At 48.8% G+C, this 13,409-nt stretch overlaps 1 non-coding gene and 1 pseudogene across 1 annotated transcript; one reads left to right on the forward strand and one right to left on the reverse strand.

Annotated features, from left to right (window-relative positions):
- Positions 1-3,612: 3,612 nt before the first annotated feature.
- Positions 3,613-3,768, forward strand: LOC125511907. The gene has a single exon (XR_007285177.1). It is a non-coding gene; the product is annotated as a 5.8S ribosomal RNA (ribosomal RNA).
- A 154-nt stretch (positions 3,769-3,922) lies between these two features.
- Positions 3,923-4,660, reverse strand: LOC125507065 (annotated as a pseudogene).
- Between the last annotated feature and the right edge of the window lie 8,749 nt (positions 4,661-13,409).

A 13,409-nucleotide genomic window follows, 5' to 3' on the forward strand; every position in this document is an offset into this window, starting at 1 on the left:
CAAAGAGAACATAGCGTTACTACCCTCTTGATCCGGCTATCAAGCCAATATTATCATAAGAGCACAACTCTGGTTACTTCGGTAATCCGGCTATCAAGCCCATATTATCATAAAGGGCCAAAGAGAGTCTGTTGCACAGCACAGCTCAAACATGGGTATCCCTTGAAGCTCAGCACACAATATCACTTGGGGGCTATGTTCGAACCATAGTCACACCTCTTGATAGGCTTAAGGCCACCAGGGAAATCACTTGGGGGCTCTGGTCGTATCTGAACCATAGCTACAACTCTTGATAAGTATAAGGGTGCCAGGAAAATCACTTCGGGGCTTGGTCGTATCCAAACCATAGCTACACCTCTTGATAGGCATAAGGCCATCAGGGAAATCACTTGGGGGCTATGGTTCGAATCATAGTTGCACCTCTTGATAGGCATAAGGGCACTAGGGATATCACTTTGGGGCTTGGTCGTATTGGAACCACAGCTACACCTCTTGATCGGCGCAATGCCATAATTATGACTACGTGGGGGCTCTGGTCGTATCCGAACCATAGCTTAAACCCTCTTGATCATACATATACATAATCATATATTGCATCATACATTGCATCATCATTACATCATCATAGCATGTATCATATGTGCATGGATATACCGGTTTATATGGCAGGAATCGGTTTTCAAACCAAGTTATATTATTCAAAAATTTTAATAGCCAACACGGCTGGATTTTATTATGGTTATCAATAGCTACTATTATGATTAGGGTTTTCAAAGTCGCTTTAGCGCAATGACTATCATATTATCAGTGGATATGATTTATTCTACAATTGAAGGAATAGTCCCGAGTCGCTGCAGGCTTACGACCCGGCACTTGGGGGCTACATTATTCAAGTTGGGATTACATCAAATACACAAGTCTCATGTCACTGCAAACATGCACCATGACACTTTGGGGCTAATGCAAAGTCATTGTTTGCTCACTTATTGAAGACCCGACTCATCATATCATAATGAGCCGGCCCTTGGGGGCTACCAATTGCTCCTATCAACAATTCAAGGTACACAAATTTTCATCTATTATTGAAGGATCCACTGCTCAGTTGGTAAAGCACAAGGCTCTTAACCTTGTGGACGTAGGTTCAAGCCCCATGATGAGGGTTACATCATATGATGTTATTTTCATTGAAGAATATATCAAGTCCCAGCTCAATATTATCTTATTGAGCCGGCCCTTGGGGGCTACACATTGCTGCTCAAGTTTACATGATCATATTTACAAAGTCTCTGGTCATTATTGCATAATAACCAAGCCCTTGGGGCTACACTGGTTGAAGTTTTTATAAGCATAAAGGCAATTTCAAGTCCAAGGTTGCTGCAAGCATGACAACCCGACACTTGGGGGCTACATATGTGGAATACTCAGTTCTGACTGGTGATTGAGTTGAACAAACTGGATTTCTTCAAGCTTGTACATTCATATTGAAGCAAGTCTTAAGATGTTGCTATGCTACCTTCTTAAGACTTGGGGGCTACAAGTGATAGGCATATAAGAGGTATATTTTCAAAACTGATGTTAACAAACAGTTCTGATCCGGTGCCATCAATATTCTTAAACTGGCAATATTGGCAATGGTAAACCAGTAATGTTTCACATTCTTAAACTGGCAAGTTCTACATTCTTAAACCGGCTGAAGATCAAATGAGTATTTCAAAGGCCAATATTTTTGTTAAAGCATTGGGAGCTGAAGTCAAAGGAGTTATTCTTCACAATATTTCTTTGTGACAAACCAATATCAGCAAATTGATTCTAAAACTGTCTATTGACTTGGATTTTACAGAAGAAGGAAGTGACAAGGACTTAAGGATGACCAGGATCAGTTTAACCTGGATAAATCCAAATTAAACTGGGGGCTAATGTTGGGGATATACCCCGCGGTATGATCCGGACGGAGTTATAACCCGGCTGGGACTTAGTAAACCGGCAGGTGTTAAGGCAGGTGGTAAACCGGTTGGTGTTAAGTCAGACGGTAAACCGGCAGGTTGTTAAACCGACTGACAGTTACGACAGACAGGTAAAACAGACAGTTAACCCAGACGGTAAACCAGCCGGTTGTTAAACCGGCTGACAGTTAAGACAGGAGTTAAGTCAGATGATAACTCAACAAACATTCTTAAACAGGCAGAGCATCTTAAACCGGCACCAGTTAACTCCCGACAGGCGGTGGTAACTGGGTTGCCAGGAGTTATGAAGCCCGAGATGTTATGAAGCCCGAGACGTTATGAAGCCCAAGATGTTAAGAAGCCCATGAAGAGAAGCCAGAATAGTTAAGTCTAAAGTCCGAGTTGGACTCTACATGTAACCCACCCCTTCAATTTATATAAGGAGGGGCAGGGCTCCCCAAAGAGGGACAAGGAAGAAGAAACAATCTTAAAGGGTTAAGGTTAAATGGGAGACCGGTTTACGGCGACTTCCTCATGATCACAATGAGAGGTAGCCACAAACAGCATGTAGGGTTGTTACTGGATGATGTTTCCCGGGGCCCGAAGCTGTCTAAATCCTTGTCTTCTGTGTTGATACGCCATGCACTCTCGATTCCGACCGACCCCTTCAAGCTACCGCATAGAAGCGTTGGCCTCACGACTAAAGTCCTCACACTAGGACATCTGCCATGACAATTCCATGACAGGGGGAGTATGGTCGCAAGGCTGAAACTTAAAGGAATTGACAGAAGGGCTACACAGGGCGTAGAGCCTGCGGCTTAATTTGACTCAACACGGGGAAACTTACCAGTTCCAAACATAACAAGGATTGACAGACTGAGAGATCTTTATTGATTCTCTGGGTGGTGGTGCATGTCCGTTCTTAGTTGGTGGAGCGATTTGTTTGGTTAATTCCGTTAATGAACAAGACCTGAGCCTACTAACTAGCTATGCGGAGCCATCCCTCCGCAGCTAGCTTCTTACAGGGACTATCGCCGTTTAGGCGACGGAAGTTTGAGGCAATAACAGGTCTGTGATGCCCTTAGATGTTCTGGGCCGCACGCGCGCTACACTGATGTATTCAACGAGTATATAGCCTTGCCGACAGGCCCGGGTAATCTTGGGAAATTTCATCGTGATGGGGATAGATCATTGCAATTGTTGGTCTTCAACGAGGAATGCCTAGTAAGCGCGAGTCATCAGCTCGCGTTGACTACGTCCCTGCCCTTTGTACACACCGCCCGTCGCTCCTACCGACTGAATGGCCCGGTGAAGTGTTCTGATCGCGGAGACGGGGGCGGTTCGCCGCCCCCGACGTCGCGAGAAGTCCATTGAACCTTATCATTTAGAGGAAGGAGAAGTCGTAACAAGGTTTCCATAGGTGAACCTGCGGAAGGATCATTGCCATGACCCTGACCAAAACAGACCGCGCACGTGTCATCCAATCCTTCGGCGACGGCATTATCCGTCCCTCGGCCAATGCCTCGACCACCTCTCCTCCTCGGAGTGGGTGGAGGCTCGGGGTAAAAGAACCCACGGCACCGAAGGCGTCATGGAGAACTGTGCCTAACCCGGGGGCATGGCTAGCTTGCTAGTCATCCCTCGTGTTGCAAAGCTATTTAATCCACACGACTCTCGGCAACGGATATCTCAGCTCTCGCATCGATGAAGTATGTAGCAAAATGCGATACATGGTGTGAATTGCAGAATCCCGCGAACCATCGAGTCTTTGAACGCAAGTTGCGCCCGAGGCCACTCGGCCGGGGGCACGCCTGCCTGGGCGTCACGCCAAAACACGCTCCCAACCCCCTCATCGGGAATCAGTATGCGGCATCTCATCCCTCGTCTCGCAAGGGGAGGTGGACCGAAGATCGGGCTGCCGGCGTACCGCGCCGGACATAGCGCATGGTGGGCGTCCTCGCTTTATCAATGCAGTGCATCCGAAGCGTAGCCGGCATGATGGCCTCAAAACGACCCAGCAAACGAAGCGCACGTCGCTTCGACTGCGACCCCAGGTCAGGCGGGACTACCCGCTGAGTTTAAGCATATAAATAAGTGGAGGAGAAGAAACTTACAAGGATTCCCCTAGTAACGGCGAGCGAACCGGGAGCAGCCGAGCTTGAGAATCGGGCAGCTATGCCATCCGAATTGTAGTCTGGAGAGGCGTCCTCAGTGACAAACCGGGCCCAAGTCCCCTGGAAAGGGGCGTTTGGGAGGGTTTGAGCCCCGTCCGGCCCGGACCCTGTCGCCCCACGAGGCGCCGTCAACGAGTCGGGTTGTTTGGGAATGCAGCCCAAATCGGGCAGTAGACTCCGTCCAATGCTAAATACAGGAGAGAGACCGATAGTGAACAAGTACCGCGACGGAAAGATGAAAAGGACATTGAAAAGAGAGTCCAAGAGTGCTTGAAATTGCCGGGAGGGAAGCGGATGGGGGCCGGCGATGCGCCCCGGCCATATGCGGAACAGCTCTTGCTGGTCCGCCGCTCAGCTCGGGGAGTAGACTGTTGTCGGCCGCGCCGGCGGCCAAAGCCAGGGAGCCCTAGGTGCCCCCGGTGGCCGTCGTCGGACGGCCGGTACCCGCGCGCCGAAAGGAGTGTCCCTCGGGGCACTTCGCTGCAACGGCCTGCGGGCTCCCCATCTTACCCGTCTTGAAACACAGACCAAGGAGTCTGACATGCGTGCGAGTCAATGGGTTCTGAAACCTGGGATGCGCAATGAAGCTGACGAGCGGGAGGCCCTCACTGGCCGCACCGCTGGCTGACCCTGATCTCCTGTGAAGGGTTCGAGTTGGAGCACGCCTGTCGGGACCCGAAAGATGGTGAACTATGCCTGAGCGGGGTGAAGCCAGAGGAATCTCTGGAGGAGGCTCGAAGCGATACTGATGTGCAAATTGTTCGTCTGACTTGGGTATAGGGGCGAAAGACTAATCGAACCATCTAGTAGCTGGTTCCCTCCGAAGTTTCCCTCAGGATAGCGGGAGCCCATTACGAGTTCTATCAGGTAAAGCCAATGATTAGAGGCATTGGGGACACAACGTCCTCGACCTATTCTCAAACTTTAAATAGGTAGCATCGCGCGGCTGCTTTGGTGAGCCGTGCCACGGAATCGGGTGCTCCAAGTGGGCCATTTTTGGTAAGCAGAACTGGCGATGCAGGATGAACCGGAAGCCGGGTTATGGTGCCCAACTGCGCGCTAACCTAGAATCCAGAAAGGGTGTTGGTCGATTAAGACAGCAGGACGGTGATCATGGAAGTCGAAATCCGCTAACGAGTGCGTAACAACTCACCTGTCGAATCAACTAGCCCGGAAAATGGATGGCGCTGAAGCACGCGTCCCACACCCGGCCATCTGGGCGAGCGCCATGCCCTGATGAGTAGGAGGGCGCGGCGGCCGCTGCAAAACCCGAGGCGCGAGCCCGGGCGGAGCAGCCATCGGTGTAGATCTTGGTGGTAGTAGCAAATATTCAAATGAGAACTTTGAAGGCCGAAGAGGAGAAAGGTTCCATGTGAATGGCACTTGCATATGGGTAAGCCGATCCTACGTGACGGGGTAACCTCGGCAGATAGCGTGATCACGCGCATCCCCCGAAAGGGAATTGGGTTAAGATTTCCCGAGCCGGGATGTGGCGGTTGACGGCGTTAGGAAGTCCGGAGACGCCGGCGGGGGCCTCTGGAAGAGTTGTCTTTTCTGCTTAACGGCCTGTCAACCCTGGAAACGGTTCAGCCGGAGGTAGGGTCCAGTGGCCGGAAGAGCACCGCACGTCGCGCGGTGTCCGGTGCGCCCCCGGCGGGCCATGAAAATCCAGAGGACCGAGTACCGTCCACGCGCGGTTGTACTCATAACCGCATCAGGTCTCCAAGGTGAACAACGTCTGGCCACTTGAACAATGTAGGCAAGGGAAGTCGGCAAAACAGATCCGTAACTTCGGGAAAATGATATGCTCTAAGGACTGGGCTCGGGGGTCCCGGCCCCGAACCCGTCGGCTGTCGGCGGATTGCTCGAGCTGCTCACGCGGTTTCGAGGATATACCCCACGGCGTAAGCCGGTCGGAAGTATAACCCGGCCGGACTTGGCGGTTTACTTGAGACCCGGTTGAGACTTGACGATTCACTGGCGACCTGTTTGGACCTGGTGGTTTACGATTCATTGGTAATCCGGTAGGCGGGTCAGAGGAGCGACAAGACCCAGTGGCCCAATGGGCGGTTCATGAAGGCCGGTTCATACTATGCTGGGCCGGTTTAAGAGGAAAGGCATGACGAATATTTACCTTAAAGGAGTTAAGACCAGGACTTGTATCCGGTTTGTATTAGAGATAGACTAGTCCTAATCCTAATAGGACTCCACCTGTAACCCATCCCTTCAACAAATATAAGGAGGGCAGGGCTCCCCAAAGAGGACTAGCTACAAGCGACAAGAAGAAGAAAATAATCTCTAGGGGTAGACACAAAGAGCCGGCTTACCGACGACTCCCTCATGATCATAATGAGATCTAGCCACAAACAACATGTAGGGTTATTACAGGATGATGTTTCCCAGGCCCGAAGCTGTCTAAACCCTTGTCTTGTATTGCGTCTTTCGATTCCGCTCAACCCCTCTCAAGCTACAACATAGATGCATTGGCCTCGCGACTAAGTCCTCACACTAAGGACATCTGCCGTGACATCTGAGTGGCGGCTCAGGGCGATGTGGTCTTAACTCCTTGTAAGGTAAATATTCGTCATGCCTTTCCTCTTAAACCGGCCCACCATAGTATGAACCGGCCTTCATGAACCGCCTGTTGAGCCATCGGGTCTTGTTGCTCCTCTTACCCGCCTACTGGATTACCAATGAACCGTAAACCGCCAAGTCCAAATGGGTCGCCAGTGAATCATCAAGTCTCAGCCGGGTCTCAAGTAAACCGCCAAGTCCGACCGGGTTATACTTCCGACCGGCTTACGCCTTGGGGTATATCCCCGACACGCGCCGAGAGCGGGTCGCCGCGTGCCGGCCGGGGGACGGACTGGGAATCGCCCCTTTGGGGGCTTTCCCCGAGCATGAAACAGTCGACTCAGAACTAGTACGGACAAGGGGAATCTGACTATTTAATTGAAACAAAGCATTGCGATGGTCCTCGCGGATGCCGACGCAATGTGATTTCTGCCCAGTGCTCTGAATGTCAAAGTGAAGAAATTCAACCAAGTGCGGGTAAACGACGGGAGTAACTATGGCTCTCTTAAGGTAGCCAAATGCCTCGTCATCTAATTAGTGATGCGCATGAATGGATTAACGAGATTCCCACTGTCCCTGTCTACTATCCACCGAAACCACAGCCAAGGGAATGGGCTTGGCGGAATCAGCGGGGAAAGAAGACCCTATTGAGATTGACTCTAGTCCGACTTTGTGGAATGACTTGAGAGGTGTAGGACAAGTGGGAGCATGTCCCCTCCTTTTGGCTCCAAGGCCCGGCTTTACCGGGCCGATCTGGGCGGAAGACATTGTCGGGTGGGGAGTTTGGCTGGGCGGCACATATGTTAAAAGATAACGCAGGTGTCCTAAGATGAGCTCAACCAGAACAGAAATCTTGTGTGGAACAAAAGGGTAAAAGCTCGTTTGATTCTGATTTCCCTTTGTCAGTCAGGCCGCATAACAACATACGTTGTTCCCTTTGTCATCGGTATGTTACTTGCCCGAGATTCGATCGTCGGTATCCAATACCTAGTTCAATCTCGTTACCGGCAACTCTCTTTACTCATTCCGTAATACATCATCTCACAACTACCATATTAGTTGTAATGCTTGCAAGGCTTATGTGATGTGTATTACCGAGAGGGCCCAGAGATACCTCTCCGACAATCGGAGTGACAAATCCTAATCTCGAAATACGCCAACCCAACATCTACCTTTGGAGACACCCGCAATGCTCCTTTATAATCACTCAGTTACGTTGTGACGTTTGGTAGCACCCAAAGTGTTCCTCCGGCAAACGGGAGTTGCATAATCTCATAGTCATAGGAACATGTATAAGTCATGAAGAAAGCAGTAGCAACATACTAAACGATCGGGTGCTAAGCTAATGGAATGGGTCATGTCAATCAGATCATTCAACTAATGATGTGACCTCGTTAATCAAATAACAACTCATTGTTCATGGTTAGGAAACATAACCATCTTTGATTAACGAGCTAGCCAAGTAGAGGCATACTAGTGACACTTTGTTTGTCTATGTATTCACACATGTATTATGTTTCCGGTTAATACAATTCTAGCATGAATAATAAACATTTATCATGATATAAGGAAATAAATAATAACTTTATTATTGCCTCTAGGGCATATTTCCTTCATGTGTAGAGTATTTGGAGTACGTATTGAACGACGTCTCTGGTACGTGACGTTAAAACGACGCCCGCCCCTAGCCCTGCCAGCATTTTGGAGCCATCGAAACACATAACCCAATTGGAATATGTGTCGTACTCTTTGGGGAGTTCGGCCTCTGTCCATTCGGCGACGAAGTCAGCCAATACATGGGATTTCATAGCTCGATGTGGTTGTATGTAATATCAAATAGAAGGAGCTCAATGGCCCATTTGGCAATCCGGCCCGTGGCATTGCGGTTGTTTATAATGTCATTGAGTGGTACTTCGGAAGCCACCATGATCGAACAGTCCTGGAAGTAGTGACAGAGCTTTCGGGATGCCATGAAGAATGCATATGCTAACTTTTGATAATGGGGGTACCAGGATTTGCATGGTGTAAGGACAGTGGATACGTAGTATACTGGCTTCTGAAGCGGGAATTTGTATCTGTTCTCATTCAACGACGAACACGGCGCTCACCACCTGATGTGTTGGCGATATGTACAATAACATCGGTTCACCGACGTTTGGCGCGGCCAGGACTGGGTTGCTCGCAAGAAGGGTTTTTATTTCCTCCAATCCGGCTGTTGACGCGTCCATCCACTCGAAGTGATCGCTTCACCGTAGAAGGCGATAGAGTGGCAGTGCCTTTTCTCCCAATCTGGTGATAAAGCGGCTTAGAGCTGCAACGCAACCCGCGAGCTTTTGGACTTGTTTAAGGTCTGTTGGCGTAGCCAATTGTGACAGAGGTCGGATTTTGGCTAGATTTGCTTCCATTCCTTTGTTGGAAACGATGAAGCCCAGCTGTTTTCCAGCGGGGACGCCGAAAAAACACACTTTTCCGGATTGATCTTAATGTCATACACATGGAGGTTATCAAATGTGAGACATAAATCGTCTATTAGTGTTTCAATGCACCTAGTTTTGATGACGACGTCATCCACATAAGCTTCAACTGTCTTACCAATCTATTTCTCCAGGCATGTTTGAATCATGCGTTGGTATGTGGCACCGGCGTTCTTGAGCCCGAAGGGCATGGTGTTGAAGCAGAATGGCCCATATTGTGTAATGAATGCTGTCGCAGCTTGATCCGACTACTTCATTCTGATTTGATGGTATCCGGAATATGCATCAAGGAAGCATAGTGAGTCGTGTCCTGCGGTAGCATCGATGATTTGATCAATGCGGGGGAGGGGGAAGGGATCCTTAGGGCAAGCCTTATTGAGGTCTTTAAAATCGACGCACAAACAGCAGGATTTGTCCATCTTTGGTACCATCACTAGGTTTCCCAGCCAGTCCAAATGTTTTATTTCTCTGATGAATCCGGCCTCAATTATCCTGGCCAGCTCCTCACCCATTGCTTGGCGTTTGGGCTCGGAAAAGCTCCGCAGTGATTGTTTGATTTGTTTGTATACCTTTAAGATATTAAGGCTATGTTCGGCTAGCTCACGTGGGATTCCAGGCATGTTAGAAGGGTGCCAGGCGAATATATCCCAGTTTTCGCGAAGGAAATCCCTTAGTGCGGAAACGACCATTGGGTCTAGTTGTGCTCCAATAGATGTTTTCTTCTTGGGGTTGGGTGGACCTGGAATTTGACTATTTCTTCTATCGGTTTGAAGGAGGTGGATTTGGGTCGTTTTTCTAAGATCATATCGTCCCTATCCACCGTGGAGCGCAATGCGGTTAATTCTTCGGCCGCGAGGGCTTCAGATAATGCCTCAAGGGCCAGGGATGTGGTTTTGTTTTCGGCGCGGAGTGCTATGTCCGGATCACTGACAAGAGTGATTATGCCATTTGGTTTGGGCATTTTGAGCTTCATATACCCGTAATGAGGTATAGCTTGGAAGCGTGTAAAAGGATCCTACCCCAACAGGCGTGGTATCCGCTGCTGAAAGGAGACACTTGGAAGGTGATTTGTTCAGACCGATAATTCTCCGGCGTGCCGAATACCACGTCAAGTGTGATTTTTCCCGCACACCACGCCTCCCAACTGGGAATGATTCCTCGGAAGGTCGTGCTGCTTTGCTTGATGCGGCTCCTGTCTATTTCCATTTTGTGGAGTGTATCCTCATAGATGAAGTTTAGTCAGCTGCCACTGTCCTTGAGGACCTTGGTGGGTTGAAAGCCGTCCATGATGGAACTAATGACTAAAGCGGCCGGTGCTCGGACTGTCCTGTATTTTGGTTCATCGCCGGCATTAAAGGTTATATCCGTGTCATTCCAAGGGTTTATTGTGGTGATTTGACAAACTTGGGCGAGGCCACGAAGTGCCCTTTTGCGCTTATTGTTTGAAGCGAATGTCTCAAAGACCGTCAGTACTTTGGGGTCGTCGTCTTCTAGGTGGGGGGCTCTGGGGTGTTTTTGATAAGGATGTCCACGCCGCTTTTGGCTACCTGCCGGAGTATCCAACATGCTCTAAGGCTATGGGTTGGTATGGTATCTAGTATTGTGTGTATTTTGCATGGGCCATCGAGCCATCCCTCCAGAACGGTGCCGCGCCGCGTAATGGGTTTGTATTTCTTGGCTATTGGACTGGGCGCGTCACGGGGATGCGCCCTTTTCGCCTGGACCAGTGGTTGAGTTAGGACCGATGGCTACCAATAAGCTGCCTGATCCCTCCAGGCGCTTTCCATTGCGTTGTACTTTTGTATGATAGTTGCCAAGTCAGTGAAGTGTAGTATGCGGTGGCGAATAATGGCGTCGAGGATTCCTTCGTTCATGCAATTGTTGCGGAACACTGATATCGCGTCCTCGTCGGGACAATCTTTAACCTTGTCCTTGACAAGGAGGAATCTGGTCCAGAAGTGGTGGACCGTTTCCTGAGGCTGCTGTTGTATGCTCGTGAGGGCGCCTATGTCTGGGTGGATGGGTGGAATTGGATCTGGATCCTGACCCGATCGATGATCCGAAGTCTGAAGTTTTTCCAGACTTAACAGTCCGGGCTCCGGAGTATCTTCTGGTTGCCTTTTCCCGCCATCCGATTCCATGTTCGGAAGGCCGATCACCTCCTTTGGCGGGTGGGTATCCGGCTCTGTAGGGTCAGCGATCTGGACGTAGTCCATCTTCCGTATAGGGGAAGAGTCGCCGTATTGCACATCGACTACCGCTATCTGGTGGGTGATCGTTGGAGATTTGATTTCTCTTTGGTCGGGTTTGAGCCCGATCCGATCGTAATCTGTAGCGATTCCCAGGGCAGCGATATGATCGACGAGTTCATTTAAAGATGAAAACTCCGCCAAATCCATCTGCTTGCCGTGTTTGGGGTCGACACGAAGAGGATTTTTGATGGCCCAAGTGGTCATCGTCGTCTTAATAGCCGAACAGGCGGTCATGGTAAAGCTGCCCAAACGGAGGTTTGTCCTGGGGCTAGTTCTCCTCCAGTAGTGATATTGTCTTTAAGGCCGAGGCGAGTCATCAATCCTGTTGTCGACGACACAGTGGAACTCTCAATGAAAGCACCAATGTCGGTGTCAAAACCGGCGGATCTCGGGTAGGGGGTCCCGAACTGTGCGTCTAAGGTCGATGGTAACAGGAGGCAGGGGACACGATGTTTACCCAAGTTCGGGCCCTCTCTATGGAGGTAATACCCTGCTTCCTGCTTGATTGATCTTGATGGATATGAGTATTACAAGAGTTGATCTACCACGAGATCGTAATGTCTAAACCCTAGATGTCTAGCCTGTATGACTATGATAATGAGTATTTGGCCTATCTACGGACCTAGCCCTCCGGTTTATATAGACATGAGAGGGATCTAGGGTTACACAAGGTCGGTTACGGAGAAAGGAATCTACATAGTTGGCCACCAAGCTTGCCTTCCACGCCAAGGACCAACCGGACACAGGTGCACGCTTCGGTGTTTGTATCTTCACAGCCCATGAGTCCGGCCCATGGCTAACATGCCGGATGCCCGAGGACCCCTTATTCAAGGACTCCCTCAGGGAACTACCCCAAGTATTTGGCGGATAAGAAGGATGGCAAAGTGAAAGGTATATTTGATATACATGTTATTGATGTGTACCTTACTAATGCTCATAGTAGCGCCTGGGTATTTGATACTGGTTCTGTTGCTCATATTTGCAACTTGAAACAGGGGCTACGGATTAACCAAAGATTGGATAAGGACGAGGTGACGATGCGCTTGGGAAATGGTTCCAAAGTCGATGTGATCGCCGTCGGCACGCTACCTCTACATCTACCTTCGGGATTAGTTTTAAACCTGAATAATTGTTATTTGGTGCCAGCATTAAGCATGAGCGTTATATCTGGATCTTGTTTTATGCCAGACGGTTATTCATTTAAATCAGATAATAATGGTCGTTCTATTTATATGAGTAATATCTTTATGGTCATCCACCCTTGATGAGTGGTCTATTTTTTTGAATCTCAATTGTAGTGATACACATATTCATAATATTGAAGCCAAAAGATGCAAGGTTAATAATGATAATGCAACATATTTGTGGCAGTGTCGTTTAGGTCATATTGGTCTAAAATGCATGAAGAAACTCGATGCTGATGGACTTTTGGAATCCCTTGATTATGAATCACTAGATTCTTGCGAACCATGCCTCATGGGCAAGATAACTAAGACTCCGTTCTCCCAGAACAATGGAGCGAGGAATAGACTTGTTGGAAATAATACATACTGATGTATGCGGTCCGATGAGTGTTTAGGCTCGTGGCGGGTATCGTTATTTTCTGACCTTCACAGATGATTTGAGCAGATATGGGTATATCTACTTGATGAAACATAAGTCTAGAACATTTGAAAATTTCAAAGAATTTGAGAGTGAAGTGGAAAACCATCGTAACAAGAAAATAAAGTTTGTACGATCTGATCGTGTAGGTGAATATTTGAGTTATGAGTTCGGTCTTCATTTGAAACAATGTGGAATAGTTTCGCAACTCACGCCACCTAGAACACCACAGTGTAATGGTGTATCCGAATGTCGTAACTGCACTTTATTAGATATGGTGCGATCTATGATGTCTCTTACTGATTTACCGCTATCGTTTTGGGGTTATGCTTTAGAGACGGCTGCATTCACGTTAAATAGGGCACCATCTAAATCCGTTGAGATGACACC

The sequence above is a fragment of the Triticum urartu genome, chromosome 5, assembly GCF_003073215.2.
Source record: "Triticum urartu cultivar G1812 chromosome 5, Tu2.1, whole genome shotgun sequence".
NCBI lineage: Eukaryota > Viridiplantae > Streptophyta > Magnoliopsida > Poales > Poaceae > Triticum > Triticum urartu.